Here is a 19,013-nt window from a genome sequence, read left to right as displayed (position 1 = left end):
AGCCGCTCCTGTAGTTAGGGGTCACCTCACCAGCCTCAGCTAAAGTATTATAAGAAATACCATCACGACGTAAGGTTGGAGTCAGCTATGTGTTACTCTATCTTTTTTCTTGTGTTATTATACCTGGCTGCGAATACACACTGTCTTGTAACTCTTTCCTGTGTGTGTGTGTGTGTGTGTGTGTGTGTGACGCTCATAGACGGCGGGAATGTCCTTGAACACCCACGCTTCTCTTTTAACACGTATGAACTAAACCTCCACTCTTAGGGGCTGCCATCCCACCCCCACAACCCGATTTAATGCTACCAAACTTCCTGGGTAATAACCTGATCAACCACATCAACCCAAGTGTATCCAAACCCTCACCTTCACCACTAAGACTTGGTTGGTGAGGACACTTTAAAACAAACTTCTTCTGGCGTCTCGGTAATGGCTGTTACGTGTGTGGTGAAACGTGATGTTCTGTTCTTATTGTATGTATTGCACCCTCCCTCCCCCTTAAGGTGTAGTGATGTAATGGACACAACTCTTGCTTCTTGTCTTGACGTTCAGGGCACCCCCAGTCCACCCATCAGCAGTGAATGGGTACCTAACCTAACCTACGGCCAAACTGCCTCCTCCTCCTCCTCCTTCAGTCTCCGAGGCTCAGTATTCAACGTTGTGTATCATCCTAAGGGGCTGTCAGGCCTATGGGACCCAAGTTCACTTCTCGCTGACCTTCCATCCTTGTTTATTATTTCCGTTGAATAAAAAGTCGAAAAGCCTCGGGGCTAAGATTCTAACACCTTTTTTTCCTTTCTTTTTTGGAGAGAGAGAGAGAGAGAGAGAGAGAGAGAGAGAGAGAGAGAGAGAGAGAGAGAGAGAGAGAGAGAGAGAGAGAGAGAGAGAGAGAGAGCAGGTGACCAGTGCTCCATGACGTCCATCAGAGCTACATAATGATCACGGGTGTGGGGTGGGGTGGGGGTAAAGGGTGTGGGGGGTGGGGGCACTTTTGTATCACCTTTGTATGTGTTTGTTTGTTGGGACGGTTCTCTCACCCTTTTGTTGTGACGGCCGCTTTGTTCAGGACAGTTGAGTCTGCTTGTTTCCTCCTTTGTTATCCTCTTGTTTCCCCCAGAGTCACGGCTACAATAACCAGTCCAAATATAATAATAACAATCACAATAAAAAAAAATTAAAATAATAATAGTTTTTCAATAATAATAGTAATAACAATAGTAATAATTAGAAAAAAGAATGAACAGATAAAGTTTATTTCAAGAACACACCAAGTTTAACCCATGAACACACCAAGTTTAACCCATGAACACACCAAGTTTAACCCATGAACACAACAAGTTTAACCCATGAACACACCAAGTTTAACCCATGAACACACCAAGTTTAACCCATGAACACACCAAGTTTAACCCATGAACACACCAAGTTTAACCCATGAACACACCAAGTTTAACCCATGAACACACCAAGTTTAATCCATGAACACACCAAGTTTAACCCATGAACACACCAAGTTTAACCCATGAACACACCAAGTTTAACCCATGAACACACCAAGTTTAACCCATGAACACACCAAGTTTAATCCATGAACACACCAAGTTTAACCCATGAACACACCAAGTTTAACCCATGAACACACCAAGTTTAACCCTAATTTACCAAACATTCACCAAGGCTTTTTTAATGATACGCTCTCAACCAATGACAGATGACCCGTCCATTATAATCAAGACATAAATCCGGTACTTCAGTGAACATACCTTGTCCACTACGGCGAGCCAACATAGTCATTAAAGACATAAAAATCCGGATATCCAAGCCATTAAAGCACCAAAAGATTTTACCCTTACGCCACTAAATCATAAATCTTGGCCCACTCTCTTCCCTTGTCCCGCCATTTCCTCGTAAGACTATTAAGCTACTACGCCTCTCCTCTCCTCTTGCTGTATGGCCACACTACCGTAGCTATGGTTACTACACACACACACACACATACATATATATACATACACAGACAGACAGACACACACACATACATATATATACATACACAGACAGACAGACAGGTAATCCAATCATCAGGTAATTTACTATATAAGATCCTATCAATTCACAGGTACTAATACTTGTGTGTAGGTTGAGTAGTGAGGCAGTGGCCAAACCTCTGTTCTTCCACCTCTAGTCAAAAGAAATATTTAGGCTGTGGCTTTTTCAATGTATTTTTGAGGGAGCCTATGTATAAAATAACCATTTACAACAGACCCAACAAAGCGACCGTAACCTAACCATTAGTGTTAACCAGTTGATGTTAAGTCTGGTTTGGTTTATATCTCAGGTCACACACGTGGGAGTTTAAGGTATACTACGACAATGTCCTCCTCGTACACGGGAAGGCAAGGCCATTTATTTTGTACAGAGGCTTATCATACCTGGTCCCTAAGGAAAATTTAATTGAGAGGCGGACCCGGAACGGTAGCCACTTCCTAATAATTCATCAGTGAGTGACCAGGTAAAACACACACACACACTGCCAACTCTCGCCCCTGTACAATACGTTTACAGAGGTTTGTGGTGCTTGCTTGTGGCTCACCAGTACTCGTTTTCTATAATGTCCTTGTGTAGAAAGCTCCCTCAAGACAACACACACACACACACACGTTACAATACCCTCTCCCTCCTCAAGAACACAGAACACAGCCAACACCTCTACACATGCTAAAACCATCAGCAATTTTTATACATCATTTAATTTGTCGAGTGATTTTTTTTTTACCCATACTGACACCCAACTACAGGTGTGTATAACTAGCATAATAAGGCATCATTTTGGGACTGAATTAATAGTAAAAAAAAAAGTAGATTGGGTCCAGGAAACAAAAGAGTCTTTGAAGCAGGTAATTGATATTAAAGGTAAATTAAAGAGGAGGATGATAACTGTATGGACGTGTGTGTGTGTGTGTGTGTGTGTGTGTGTGTGTTTGTTTGTGTGTGTGTGTGTGTGTGTGTATGTGTGTGTGTGTTTTAGCACCATCAGATAATTAGGAACAGTAAACGGCAGAGGTAAAACACACACACACACACACACACACACACACACACACACACACACACACACGAGCGACGAAGGAGGTACAATATTAAGGGTGGTGAGAGATGGTGGTGGTGTCAGCAGCAGTATCAAACATCAACAAACACATGAAGTAAAATCAAAACCAGACCCAAGACGTTACACCAGATGACTTGACTTCAGGAGTAATAATCCATAATCGGTTTACTTGTATAGTTGACTTGGCTACAGTTCATCTGTTTATGGCAGGTCCGCAATAATGCCATGTGTCAGGCCTGTCTCTGTAGCTGGAGGGATATCTAGTTAGGGAGGCAAGAGTGATATCTAGTCAGGGAGGTAAGTGAGATATCTAGTCAGGGAGGTAACAGAGAGATATCTAGTCAGGGAGGGAGGAGGAATATGCTAAACCTGCATCTATTATTATCTATGGAAAAAAAATAATATTTCCCTCCTCAAGAATCAAGTCCAAAATGACATAAATCTTGATAGTAATGATTGTAAAAGGCGTGTTGTTAGCCCCCACTCAGATCTTGTATTGATAGTGTAAGTTTGGGTAAAAATTTCTTAATTTTGTAGAAGCTGTCGTGTTTACAACTACCTGAGGCACGGGTAGACATTTAACATGGTGGCTTAACCCTTTGAGGATGATGGTTTAAGGCTGTATTGATGATGGTTTTAACTGTTTGAGGACGATGTTTTAAGGCTGTATTGATGATGGTTTTAACTGTTTGAGGACGATGGTTTAAGGCTGTATTGATGATGGTTTAACTGTTTGAGGACGATGTTTTAAGGCTGTATTGATGATGGTTTAACTGTTTGAGGACGATGATTTAACCCCTTGAGGACGATGGTTAAGCCCAGGACGATGACTGAATCTTTTGAGGACGACGTTTTAACACTTTAAGGACGATGGTTTAACCTTTTTTTTTCAGGACGATGGTTTAACCCTCTCGCCTACAAAGGGTTAATGGACACACTATGTTACAGACGGAAGCAAGGACGGACGGACAGACGGAAGCAAGGACGGACGGACAGACGGACGTGAGGGGGGGGGGGAGGCGTCAGTGTGTCCTCTTCACGAGATAAACAAACAAAAATAGTAAACACATCCTGTTCTTGTTTTGTTGTTTACTTGTTTACTGTACTTGTTATACCATGGTTAGGTTAGGTTAGGTTAATGTGATTTGTGTGGGTGATGGGGAGGTGGTGGTGGTGAAGGGGAGGTGGTGGTGGTGGTGTGGTGGTGGTGAAGGGGAGGTGATAGTAGTAGTGGTGGTGAAGAAGAGGTGGTGGTGGTAGTAGTGGTGGTGTTGGTGGGAATCCTCGCAGTGTCAATATTCACGTAGGCCTAAAACAGACATAAGCCTACATATAGATGGTGGAGAAGAGTAGGAGGAGGAGGGAGGGAGGGAGAAGAGGATTTTTTTTTAAAGTGTTGCGTCGTGGAAGATGATGGATGGAGACAGAGAGAGAGAGAGAGATGTGTGTGTGTGTGTGTGTATGTGTGTGTGTAGGCCTACCAGGATATAATTTGTTTCCATCGCAACAGCTCACCAACAACGATACGTTATGCCCTCCACCTTACACCACAGCCAGTCAGTCTAACAGCATCGCTCTGTCACCCTCTCCACCTAGGCCTACCTTAACCCATACCCCCCTCCATCACTGATAACCTAACCTAACCTCACGTAACCTAACCTATACCCATCACTGATATCATAACCTAATCTAACCAACGCGATAATCCTACTACACAAGAATTCTGAAAAGGTTCCTAAGTTAGATTTTTAAAATTTGCCTTAAGACCTACAATACACTGAGACAGGCTAAGGTCTCTCTCTCTCTCTCTCTCTCTCTCTCTCTCTCTCTCTCTCTCTCTCACACACACACACACACACACACACACACACACACACACACACACACACACAGCCTCATCTTTGCACTGTGATGGGTCTCGTCTCGTCCAAGTCTTCCATGGATTCCCTTCTTTATGGTACTGGAGCTTCCCGTGGGACAGACCCCCTTCCATAGTTTCACCCCTTCCGTTACCTCATCCTTTTATACCCTAATGATTCTTAATCCCTAATGGGTCTCAAGTCTTAATGAGCGTTAATCCTAATTTAACCCGCTCGTAATGGACTTTAATCCTAATGGTCTTGTTCCTAATGGGTTTTAATCCTAATGATTCTCAGTTCTCATGGTTAAGTAACGTTAGGTTAAGGTTAGGTTGGGTTAGGATAGGATAGGTTAGGTTGAGGCCTCTTAGAACTGGGAGCCACTTAAACATACAAGACCCAGATTTAGGTAAGGTAATGTAAGGTAAGGTTAAGGCCTCTTAGAACTAACGACCACTTTAACCTAAAAGACCCTCAGAGTATCATGGGATAATTGTAGTGTTAACGATGACGGTATCTCACGGTACTGGAGGGTGACCAGCCTATAACACTGATGGCGGCCCCTCAGGTTCTTGGGTTTCACATAAATTTCTCAGATAAATCTCCTTAAGTTCGCGGTCATCTGTCCTACACTCCACTACAAACCGTCAGGCAAGTCTCCAGGGCATAGTTTTCCTAATTCTTAAAACGTGAAGTACTTGAATACATTAAATTGATAAAATATGGTTGGTTTTTTTATTTTTTATGCTTGTATGATACTCTGTTAAGAATGTGTGTGTGTGTGTGTGTGTGTGTGTGTGTGTGTGTGTGTGTAAAAAAGTTAGCTTTACATTTTTTTTTCAGTTCAGACATACTATAAGCGTCTTCACACACACACACACACACACACACACACACACACACACACACACACACACACACACATACACACAGGGTTGGAATAAACATTAAGGCGTCATCTTTGAACCCGATTTAAACCCCGACGCAATTGACAGTATATAAAAACATGGCCTAATTAACGCAGGTGTCCACAGGTTAACTCTATTTATGGACGATAAAAGACCTTCAGGGCAACATACTCATTAGTCCAACATGGAAGTTCGCTCTATTATAGATACTGCGACTCTGTATCCCAGATCTCGTCTCTCGATAATCGGCTACAGTGTGTGTGTGTGTGTGTGTGTGTGTGTACAGGAAGAATTTTAACCTAAATATTGCGGATTATGACTGTCACGGTGTTCAGTTTGCTGCCAGCGACACACACACAAGGTCTTTGGGTACCTTCAGTACAAGTTATAAGACAATTTTAAGGCCTAGTCCCCACCCACCTTCTGTCACAACAGTAGGCCTTGGGTAACTCTTTCCCCGTCACAGCAGTAGGCCTAGGGCACCTCTTTCCCCGTCACAACAGTAGGTTTAGGATAAGTCTTTCCCCGTCACAACAGTATATCTAGTTCCTGTTACCGTCACAACAGTAGGCAAAGATCCTCTTTTACTATTACAACAGTAGGCCTAGGGTACCTCTCCGTCACAACAGTAGGCCTAGTGTCCCGCTTTCCCCGTCACAATACGCCAGGCCTACACCACTCTGGTGAGTGTCACTGCCACCCTCCCTCCCTCTCTCCTAACACAGCGTCCCCTTATCTGAGCTAAGAATAGCCTCCCCAAGCTGATAAAACATCGTATATAGACGCTGATAAAAGAGTATAAGAAACTGTTGATAATCTGTGAGAGGAAGGGTTGTGGTGGCGGCCCAAGGTAAACACAAACTAACAACTGTTCTCAGGAGACATTTAACACTGTACAGTACCACCTTGAAGGGTTCAGTGTGATTAATGAAGATGTTTTGTTTATGTACGCACGGTGGACTCAACCATTTTATCTGGCAGTGTTTCTATCATCTCTGAGCACACACACACACACACACACACACACACACACACACACACACACACACACACACGCGCGGATTATAAGACTAGGGACGAGAATTGACTAACACAGGCACACACACACATCCCTCATTCATATCCTCACTCATCACAAACCATTAAGGTTCATCTTCCCTGTCAAGTGTGGTGGACCGTCTCGAGGTGTGGTGGACCGTCTAGAGGTGTGGTGGACCGTCTAGAGGTGTGGTGGATCGTCTAGAGGTGTGGTGGACCGTCTTGTAGTGTGGTGGACCGTCTAGAGGTGAAGTGGACCGTCTTGTAGTGTGGTGGACCGTCTAGAGGTGTGGTGGACTAGTCTTGTGGTGCGGTGGACCGTCTAGAGGTGTGGTAGACCGTCTTAGTGTGGTGGACCGTCTAGAGGTGTGGTGGACCGTCTAGAGGTGTGGTGGATCGTCTAGAGGAGTGGTGGACCGTCTTGTAGTGTGGTGGACCGTCTAGAGGTGAAGTGGACCGTCTTGTAGTGTGGTGGACCGTCTAGAGGTGTGGTGGACTAGTCTTGTGGTGCGGTGGACCGTCTAGAGGTGTGGTAGACCGTCGGTGGACCGTCTTGTGTGGTGGACCGTCTAGAGGTGTGGTGGACTAGTCTTGTGGTGTGGTGGACCTCTGGTGTGATGTGGTGGACCGTCTAGAGGTGTGGTGGACCGTCTAGAGTGTGGTGGACCGTCTAGAGGTGTAGTACCGTCTAGAAGTAGTGTAGTGTGGTGGACCGTGTGGACCTAGAGGTGTAGTGAACTAGTCTTGTGGTGTGTGGACCGTCTGGTGGACCGTCTTGGTGTGGTGGTGACGGTACAGTATATACAACTGTTGCCAGAATCGTGTGTCCGGTGGGGTGAATGTTTAGTTGGCAGGTGACACTAGTTATCTCTACCACACTGATAGGCGTTATCTTGGCTACCCCTATAACACACACACACACACACACACACACACACACACACACACACACACACACACACGAATGGAATAAAACTGTTGATATTATATTCCCCCCCCTCGCCACCTGATGTTAACACTCTATATCCATGAAATTTTAATTAAGAAAGCAATTAATGAGGCGGTCCTTAAGGTGAAGAATGGGAGTGTGTCTGTATCCTTTTCCCACCCCACCCCAGGTCCTCCTCCTCCATACACCCCGCCCCGTTCCATCCCCCCACCTTGCAACTGGCGCCAGATGCTGGGCGGTGGTGACGGCGCCCCAGAATTCCGAGGATATAAACAATTTGCAAAGGATATGGGCAATTTCGTGTGTGCAGCAGCTGGGGATCATGGTGGGGCCGGCCAGCATCTGTTGTGGGGGGAACAGGTGCGCCAGGTGGGGTGAGAAGAGTAGGGGAAGGGGGCGGGAGAGGGGGGAGGGGAGACGGTCATGAGACACAAAGGTTGGTGGGAAAGTGAAGTTGGCTGACCGCTTGATGACTCTCCCGTGACCTCCAGCAAGCACAGGTATGTCATTGGTGAGCAGGAGGTGGACGGGAGCAGCTTTCCCCTCTGTGGGAGCCAGGAGGTGGAGAGAGGGGAAAGGGGGGAGGTGCTACAGGTATCCTCACCCCCTGACAACCACAGAAGTTATAAGGTGAGACTGTCAGGCTTACAGGTAAAGAAATTATTATGGAAAAACGTGACAGTGTGCATCTACCTACCTGTGTATATCTTGTATGTGTACAGTCTTACACGTGTACCGTTTGACCACATATATACCTCTGTAAAGTGTAACATTTATCAGAGAGAGAGAGAGAGAGAGTACTCCCCCACCGTGTACAAGACCTCCCCAGAGCAACACAATTACTAGCCCCCTGGGGTCGGACACACCCATGAATGATCCAGCAACTGAATGAAGGCTTCACCGCACCAGCCAGCCAACCGCTCCTGAACAATAGTGAATGAATGAGTGATCACCATGAGGAGTGAATGAGTGAGGGGTCACCAGCAGCTATGCATGATTGGATGAGTCAGTGTATAGCTAAAAACGGAACTAACCGCAGACTGTATGACAACACCTGCCTAGTGACGCATCCGCAGCCGATGAATAATGTACGTCATGATGAATGAAACTGTGCCCGAGGCTTGAGTGTATGACCGGATGAATGAACAACCCCTTCATCAATGAATGCTGGAGGCGCCGGATGTGTGAATGACCAGGTGGGAGCATGACCCGTGGCCCGCCATCTTGAAACACCCAGGTGGAAGCAATGAGGGCGCCGCCATGTTGTCACCCCCCCCCTCCCCAGGCTAAAAAAAATAAAAACTATTATGGTAATTAACTTAGTACTAAAAAGAAATGTGCAGATATTACTGAAATTTATTACGTTACATTATCTGTGTTCTATCTCACTCCTCCACCTTACTCTCTTCTCCCCTACTTTTCTTCTCTATATATACCTTACTCTTTATATTCTCTTCTCCTCCTTCTCTCTTTTCCACACTTACTCTCTTCTCCCCCCTACTTTTCTTCTCCCCTTACTCTCTTCTCCCCCTTACTCTCTCTTCTCCCCCCTACTCTTCTCCCCCTTATTCTCTTCTCCTTCTCTTCCCTCACCCCAAATTATTCTCCTCTCCCCATCTTAACCTGACACATTTCTAGATGTCCTAAGGGGGAGAGGGGTCCTGAGGAGGGGGGCAGTGTGTGTGGGGGTGTAGAGGAAGCAGCGTGTGGAGGGTGGGGGAAGGAGTGTGGAGGGGTGGGGGGTAAGGAGTGTGGAGGGTGGGGGAAGGAGTGGGGGGGGGGGTGAGCAGCGTGTGGAGGGGTGATGGAGGTAAGTGTCCTCCCTCTGGCTATCCCGTTGCATCCACTGCCCAACCAACCTGTAATTACCGGGGCAGGAGTGAGGGAGGAATGTGGGGGGGGGGGGTGCGGGTTCACTGCCTCCACCTCCCTATGCTTAAGCTGACCTCCCTCTCCCTGACCCACTCCCCCATGCTTCCTCTGACCCACTACCCATGCTTCCTTTGGCCCACTACCCCATGCTTAAGCTGACCTCTCTATCCCTCTTTCCGCACCCACATCTAGCACGCCCATACGTTTACCACGACCCCATCTACACCGTCACCCACACGTGAGAAGGAATGACACACCCACGTATAGAAGAAAACAAAGAGGAAAAAAACAACAATGATAAAATAATTAAAAAGAGTGGCAGGTGGAGAGTGACGAGATTAAGTGAAATTTCATCGGGAGATCATTCATACAGTCGTTACCATGAGAACGGTACCAAGCAGCAAGGGACCATTGTTGCCAGCTGACGACTGCCTCATATGTGTGTGTGTGTGTGTGTGTGTGATAAAACAAAAGAAAAACAATATGTACTACTAATGTGTGGCACCATTAAGACATATAGCACCAATAATAAATGCAGCCGAGACCCTGAGAGCAGAGAGATCCACGCCTTTAAGTGACCACGATAAGGTTACAGGTACACCAGTGAGGCACCTGTGTTAATTAGTTGTAGAGAACCCCCCATTACCCACCAATAACACTGATAACCCTAACTGCTCACACACGGTCCCCTGATAACAACACATCAGCTGAGAGGAAGGTCAGTGTCACCTCAAATAGGGTCATTTATACATCATCACAGCCTCCTCGTGTTGTGTTGTGTCGTGGGACGGGTTACCTAAGTGAGGGATATAAGCTTGTTTATTCACATCACTTGAGCCTCTATGAAGTTATGTAGACGACACACACACACACACACACACACACGGTTAACTCGGTATTTTTTCCATTTGTTTCCGTCTCTAGAAACACTAAACTTGTATAAAGAAAACAGCAGACCAGACGAGTATCTTATTTACCACAAAGGAAGAAAACGGAGTAGCAACAAGGCTTAGGGGTAACTCCCATAATTTCTCTGACTTCAAAGAAAACGGTAACAGGATGGACTTTCATAGATTATATAAACGCTTTTAGACGATGGTTTAAGGGGTAACTCTTTGAGGACGATGGTTTAAGGGGTAACTCTTTGAGGACGATGGTTTAAGGGGTAACTCTTTGAGGACGATGGTTTAATCTATAACATAATATCCACAAGGGTGAACGATGGCCAAGCTGGAGGAAAGTGACAACAAAGATGGCCACTATACCTGAACCTACGTTGGCCAGCCTGGACTAATTACAGCCTTGGTGTATTAAACATTAACCCAACACAACACCGAACAAAACACTCACTAAACTAAGAGGAATATTCACTACAAATCCCATAACACGGAACTAACGGTATACTAACAATGACCAGTGAAGGAATGTTAGTCGGGTTGTATAAAATATTCCCATTAAATATCTGTGAATATTAAAAAAAAAAATTATAAACAAAAAAAAATGTTTCAAAATCATTCAGGATATTCGACCAGTTGTTGGGATGGAGTTACCTACTGTGGGAGCCAGACGAGTATTACCTCTATGACCTCGTGTAACAAGGTCGAGTTTTGCTGGTTTCTATTGGCAGAGTTTTGGTACCGTAGGGATGTAAGCTATTATTTCCTCTATGTCTCTTTGGTATAAGGGCGTGATATGTGTTGTCATTAACCCAATAAGTATTTAACTGCACGCTATTTCAGGTTCTAGTGTCCTTTACATACGGTCGTTAACCCTGCAGTAATACCCACCTGTGTACTGATCCTTTACCATTTTATTATTATATATGTTTATGATTTGTCTCCATTAACACGTAGAGAAGGAAACTGCTCACGTATATTGGAGAGAACACACAAATATGTATCACACACACAAATATGTATCATACACAAGTCAATACACATATCAACACAGGCAGAGTTGGACTGGTGGTGGAAGAGGATCATCCGACACCCTCACCAGGGGCGGCGTGCTGGGGGGGGAGGCACCACTCACCCCCACCACCAACAGGACCCCGGGGGTATGAATAAAAAAAACTGTTATGACAGAGGCGTCACGACTCTATCAGTGCCTACGACTGGCCATCTCGCTGACTGGTCGAGCGAATGGCTGGCTACCTGCTATATAAATGACTGGCTATATGGATGACTGGTGATCTGACTGGGTGATTACCAGAAGATATGTTATGTAACTGTACCTGTGCCAACGTTAATGACAGCCAATATGCCATGACAGTTAGGTAACAGCTTCTAGATATGGCAGAGATATATATCAACAATGTGCCACCAGGCAGTTACCAAACAACAACACGCGGTCAGCACTGGAGACGCTGGCTGGCTACCCCTTTACACGGTGGTTCCCAATTAGTTTCAACCATTACCTCAAAACAAGCCTGACAACAATACTCATTACCGCGGCATGGGTTTATTTCCACACTATTTTTAGTCAGGTTACTTTCTTCAGTGTCATGATTTATTCTTTGTTTTAATAAATCTTGCTATTTACAAACAATCATGTAATGTTCACTACTCGCATCTTACACTGCCAAGAATACTACACCCAGTAATCTTACGCTGCCACAAGAATGACTAGACCTGTCGTGTTCAGTACGTGAAGCAGACGCGTTTCCGTCGTGGGAGTGTGAGGCAAGATGTACCAACTCTGCCGTATCCAGGACGTGTCTGACGCCAGAATAAGCAGTGGTTGTGTGTGGGATCAAGAAATAGGAAAAATATGGCTTATATCCCATGGGCTGTCGTTACCCCTGAGAAATGTCAAATTACCCCCCTTGAGGGTAATTTGACCCTAATTGGGAACCGCTGCCTTAAGACATGGTAATGACTAAAGCACATACTCAGTTTGTAAAGTTTGACCTTTGACCTCCGCTAATTGGTGATATATATATATATATATATATATATATATATATATATATATATATATATATATATATATATATATATATGTCAACCATCAATATATCTCCATCGAAACTAATCCAACACCTACACAGACGGACGTACGGACAGTCAAACCCATATAACGATCCGTTTTTATCCCCTCCACACACACACACACACACACACACACACACACACACACACACACCGCTGGATAAAGATCAAGATCACAGTGATTTTGATAATGACGGTAGGGAGGAGGAGTGCTACACACATAAATGGTGGTGATCACTCCAGTATGCCTTAAACGAGTCATTCTGGATGTGAGACGTGAAGTAGAGATTGACCTCATGGGTCACTGGTCAAAAATGGGTCCCCAGTCCTATCTGTAAATCTGTCCTAAAGGGTCCTAATGGGGTCCAGTCTTAATGAGGCCAAGCAAGTCCCAGTGGGCCTTAGTTGAAATGAGATCCAACCACCGCAATAAAAAAATAAATAAAAAACAATAATTATTTTAAGAAAACAATAATAACTGTAAGGTGCACTGTACTCACCATCCGTCGTGTGGTGCCGTAGTGTCGTGTAGTGCCGTAGTGTCGTGTAGTGCCGTAGTGTCGTGTCACCATTAGTGTTCCCAACAGGTAGACGAAGCCAGGCAGCAGCAGCAGCAGTTACGATTCCATCCTTACGCGGTAACTTTTAATTCCCTGATGCACCATTTCACCACCACACAGCACAAAGCACAACACCGCCCTTTGTTATATAATACATAATACAATTTCTGCCCTTCCCCCGTTTTTTTTAATAATTTTCTAACATTGCGTTTTCTTTGTATTCCATTTTCTTTCTTGTGTTGAAATTTTTTTTAGTTAGGTGCTGGAGTTCAGACGAGAATCTGAAAAGAGTAAAAACATACACAGTCAGAACAAGCATTACTATACCACAATATATAAAAAAAATTATCACCTCCCCCAAAAAACTTACAATTTGGTGTTAAAAAAAAAAGTTGGTCTCTGGTTTACAATGTACTTGACCGTGGCAAGATGATATAATAATTATCATTTAAAGCTTTAATTATAGAGTAAAATGTAATGCAATTAGACCTTTTTATTCCTAGTTAAATTGAAATACACATCAAAGTAATTGCTACTATAATACTCTGTAGGATTTTTTGTAGCAGAACAAACACAGGAATTAATTAGACTGTGATTGAGGCCAGCGATCACACTTGTTATGACCACTGTTACTTTCTCTAAAGAATTTAACTATCTATCTAGTCTGTCTGTCTGTGTCTTGTTCACCTTCTGTCGTTTGTATGTGTCTTGTTAACCTGTCTGTCTTGTTCACCTTCTGTCTGTCTGTATGTCTTGTTCACCTGTCTGTCTGTGTCTTGTTCACCTTCTGTCGTCTGTATGTGTCTTGTTCACCTGTCTGTCTTGTTCACCTTCTGTCTGTATGTATGTCTTGTTCACCTGTCTGTCTGTGTCTTGTTCACCTGTCTGTCTGTCTGTCTATCTGTTGGTCTATTGAGTCTTTATGTAAGTTTGTTGACTATTTGTCTCCCTATTGGTCTGTTTAATCTTTGTCTGTCTGTTAATCTATTGAACCTTTTACTTTCTGTCTATTAGTCAATCTAGGCCTCTCTCTCTCTCTCTCTCTCTCTCTCTCTCTCTCTCTCTCTCTCTCTCTCTCTCTCTCTCTCTCTCTCTCTCAACCGATAATTCACACATTAAATCAAAATACATAAAACATTTTTCACCAAACCACAGCTTCACTAGTTGGGTGCTGTGTGTCTGTCTGTTTGTCCGAGTGTATGTGTGTTTGTCCGTGTCTGTGTTTGTCCGTGTGTCTGTGTTTATCCGTGTGTCTGTGTTTATTCGCTTGTGTCTGTCTGTCCGCGTATCTATCTGTCTGTGTGTCCATTACTAACCATCAGAAAAACATCGACAAGCAGCCATGGCATTCAACCCTACGTGGTGTGCTGATAAGATCACAACGAGACCCCCGGGCAAACGTTCAGTAAACCAGCATATTTCTTCCTCATTACAGACACGAGTTATGGTCCTTTCTGCCCTTGTTGTGGCGCGGCGGGGCAATTGTCCGTCTTGTATTGTTCACTTGTATACACACCCCCCAGCCACCTGCTCCTCCCACTTATCTAGGTGGTAGTGGAGGCCAGGTGGTGAAGGAGGGTGTCAGGTGGTGAAGGAGGGTGTCAGGTGGTGAAGGAGGGTGTCAGGTGGTGAAGGAGGGTGTCAGGTGGTGAAGGAGGGTGCCAGGTGGTGAAGGAGGGTGTCAGGTGGTGAAGGAGGGTGTCAGGTGGTGGTGGAGGGTGTCAGGTGGTGAAGGAGGGTGCCAGGTGGTGAGGAGGAGGGTGTCAGGTGGTGAGAAGGGAGGAAGGGAGGGTGTCAGGTGGTGAGGGAAGGAGGGTGGAAACCAAGTGGAGGGAGTCAGGTGGTGGAGGGAAGGAGGGAGGAGAGCTCGGCACGACACTCCCAGCTACCATTATTTCCAAAATAGAGCGAGTGGCTGCCGGTCACCATGGTTACCTCTCATTACCCACATATCTCCCTCCCTCCCTCTCGAACTCTCCTCCTCCCTCCCTTGCTTCTTCCTCTCACTTCTTTTACCTTATCTCCCTTCCTCGATTCTTCCCCCACCCTTCTCCCTGTCCTCTCTCCCTCCGACACCCATCTCTAGTTTTCCCCCAGATCTCAAACTAACCCCCTTCTCCCTCACCCTTCCTCCCACCTTCAATTTCTCTCCGTCTGAAAATTCTAAGGCTACAGCTCAATTCATTTCAGAGTGACTGCCCCCAAGAGAATAAAAAATTTACCATGACTGACTTGAGAAATTACTCTATGGATTTCAGATAGTTTACGTAACCTAACCTGTGTGATGATTAACAAGCCTACATGACCTGACCTGACTTGACCTGTAAGATGACCAATGAGCACAGGTAAAATTTTGGTCAAGATTAAACAATAAATAAATAGGAAATAAAATAAAAATAAAATATAAAATAAATATAAAACTAATAAAACTAAATAAATAAATAAAACATTATATATAAATTAAAATAATTCCTTGACCCTGACCGACAACTGGGCATAAATTTTCACATTATATAAAAATATATATATATGATTATGTTTAGTTTTGTCACCTAAGAGGAAAGGTTTATGGTCGGGTTAAGTTTGGTTAGGTTAGGAGTCCTCAATGCTAGGTTTCTACGACGCCTACATCCTCCCTACCAAAACTACCACCACCAGCACTGTCACATCACCACCATCACCCCGCCACCGCTCCCACTATCACACCACACCACCACTATGACCAACCCACCACCGGCAACAGCAACATGAGACAGGCCAGCAGCAGACAACACTCGAGTGGGAATGAGTGTTATGAGTGGTGAGTGAGTAATAGAGTGGTGGGAGATCATGAGTGGGGTGAGGACAGGGCAGCCTACCACCACTTGCGCCTACACCCTCTCTCGCTTTTTCCCGCGGAAGTTACGATCAAAGGAAAAAATAATAAAAAAACAGATACATACATACACACAGAGCCAGAACTAGCCTCGTTATTGAGTACAGTACCAACGTCTAAACTCTTACTATCGGGGTTTACATGAGCCAGACACACAAGCAACGTTGTTCGTAGGAGGTAGCGATATATCCCTACAGTTTCCGGCCATATAGACGGGTCGGTGAGCGATCAAAACATCCTTAACGAAGTCAGAACACAAAAAACAGCGTCAACAGTCGACGGTTTTTTTATACCTGCTAGGTCGTTCACCAGAGGGAGCCCCAACGTTCGCCAGACGACACAATAACACTGTTTATCACACCTCCGCCAGACGCAACCACCCAACTTACCAACAGGCCGACCAGGACTCTCAATACACAGCCCTGACACTGTAGTAGGCACAGTGGATGTGTTTATCAGGAGCGGATACTCAACATAAACAAAGGAGCAGCGAGCGCCATGGTTGCCACACAGTCATTATTAATATCTTCCTACAGTCCAGTCTGGAGCTTTTCAAGGCTAGTCGTGATGCCGGGACTAAAAGCTTCAGTTAAGCTTGATGATTTATTTAACGCTGTGTCATCACATAATGGCTGCCCATATAAACTGATGAGGCCAACGAGTGACGATATAAAGCTATTCTGGAGCTACCAGTCAATATAATGTTAACCCTTACTGATGTAGCCCGGAGCCCTGCTGTCTGGATGTGTGTGTGTGTTGTAGTGTGGTGGAGGACTGTAGTGGCGTGTTGTGTTGTAGTGTGGTGCAGGGATGATGTGGTGGTGTGTTGTGTTGTAGTGTGGTGCAGGGATGATGTGGTGGTGTGTTGTGTTGTAGTGTGGAGCAGGGATGGAGTGTTGTGTTGTAGTGTGGTGCAGGGGTGGTGTGGTGGTGATGATGCAATAGCGTTGTATGGCATGGTGGTGGTGTTGTGTTGGTGATGCGGTACGGCTGGGTGTTAAGGCGATAGTGGTGGTAACTGTGGTGGCAGAGTTTAGCAGCGTTAATGGTGACAAGTTGATGATGTTGATGATAATGAAGACATGGGGTAATTAGTGTGGTGGCGCGATGGTGATAGTGGGGGGAGATGATTATGGGTGGTAGTGGTATTCATGGTAGTGGGGTGGTGGTACTGATAATGGGGGTTTGGTGGTGGTAGTGATGGTAGTGGGTTGGTGGTGGTAGTGATGGTAGTGGGTTGGTGGTGGTGGTAATAGGGGGTGATGGTAGTGGATGGTGGTGGTGGTGGTAGTAGTAGTGATTATGTTAGTAAGATGGAGACATAGGTGCCCATGCCAGGGTGGTAGTGGGCTGGGCCTAACCCACAATGGGTGCCGCTTCTCCCTACCACAAGGCGGCCAAGTGGCGAGGGGCCTATTAATTTTTGCTAAAGTGACAACCTCAGGCCCTTGCATGTGGCTCACAGCTGGTGGTGGTGTGGTGTGGTTGTGGTGGTGTGGTGGTGTTGTGGTGTGGTGGTATGGTAGTGGTGTGGTGTAATGTTTTGTTGTGTTGGCATCACTCTTGGCACTGTTGTTGTCACTGAGTAACTAGTTGAATGGCACTCTTTACTCATAAGGACACTTAATTACACGGTGCCATCCAATAGCTTAGTTGTGATTGGTGTGTGTGCGAGAGAGAGAGAGAGAGAGAGAAAGAGAGAGCAGCTGTGTAGGGGGGTCGAACGAGAGAGGACGAGGAAAAGATTACGAAAGACAGAAAATCAACAAGAAAGATAAAGCATCGGGCTAGAGTGAAGATACGGAAGATGAACTGATGATGTAAAAGGGAGATTATATAAAACATCAAACGTGTACAAGGAAGAGGAAGAATGATGATGAGGAGGAGGAGGAGCAGGAGGGAAGCCTAACCTTAACCCTAACCTACTTTAACCCTAAACATGTGGAGGTTGACAGTGTAACAGGAGGCCCAGGTCTTAATATACTTAATGTTTGTGCCTACGGTTCCATACGGATACGCAGTGGCCCCTCAAGGTACGATTACACCCGCCTGGGGCTTGACTGTCCCGTACTGCTGCTGTTAAGGATACGGTCATTGGTCCCGTATGTTGGGATTCTTGCCTCACCGTACCGTGTGGCTATGGTATGGTGTGGGGGTTGGTGGTACAGTATATGATGGTAGAGGGGAGTATTACAACGGTTATTGATGGTACAGAAGGTACTGTACCCCAGGTATAGAAAGGTACAGTATGCATAGTTATCGTGGTAGTAAGGTACAGTAAGGGTTGGAAAAAGGCCAAACAATAGGAAATAAAGGTAGAAACGTCATAAGGCTGAAAAATAGCCCAAAAAATCGTAAAATACCGCCACTCGACAAATGTAATTACTGTGCTATTTTTTTCTCACTAGTAGTTAACTAACCAGATGATAAAAAAATAACACAAGCAATTAAACTAGAAAACTACAGTAAAAATAAATATTCCACAAAAAAATGTTCAACATCAAGTATACTTACATAACCAAACTGTTTTATTATTGTTGCCTGTATATCTTCTGAGATAGGGGGAGGAGGGGAGGGGGAGGAGGGGGGGAGGAGGAGGAGGGGAGGAACAAGAAGAGAGAGGGAGGAGGATGAACAGACGGAAGAGGATGATTGAGAGGAGGAAGGAGGCAGGATTTTATAATTTTCTAATGGGTCCTAGTTCTAATGGGTCCTAGTTCTAATGGGTCCTAGTTCTAATGGGTCCCAGTTCTAATGGGTCCTAGTTCTAATGGGTCCCAGTTCTAATGGGTCCCAGTTCTAATGGGTCCCATTTCTAATGGGTCCTAGTTCTAATGGGTCCCAGTTCTAATG

General features: G+C 45.0%; 1 long non-coding RNA gene across 3 annotated transcripts in view; it reads right to left on the bottom strand.

Moving 5' to 3' along the window:
• LOC121855283 overlaps nucleotides 1-19,013 on the bottom strand; it is a 102,056-nt gene that overhangs the window by 29,873 nt on the left and 53,170 nt on the right. For 2 of the 3 annotated variants that reach the window (XR_006086760.1, XR_006086761.1), the window contains 2 exons: nucleotides 13,226-13,566; nucleotides 1,038-1,125 (listed from right to left, as the gene is read on the bottom strand). This is a non-coding gene — a long non-coding RNA (uncharacterized LOC121855283). Of the gene's footprint in view, nucleotides 1-1,000; nucleotides 1,126-13,225; nucleotides 13,567-19,013 lie in introns of all 3 variants that reach the window. The other variant, XR_006086762.1, reaches the window with a different exon arrangement.

This window comes from Homarus americanus, unplaced genomic scaffold (assembly GCF_018991925.1).
Source record: "Homarus americanus isolate GMGI-L3 unplaced genomic scaffold, GMGI_Hamer_2.0 scaffold16963, whole genome shotgun sequence".
Lineage (NCBI taxonomy): Eukaryota > Metazoa > Arthropoda > Malacostraca > Decapoda > Nephropidae > Homarus > Homarus americanus.
Note: the sequence above shows the minus strand (reverse complement) of the source record. Positions and strands in the feature narration are given on the sequence as shown.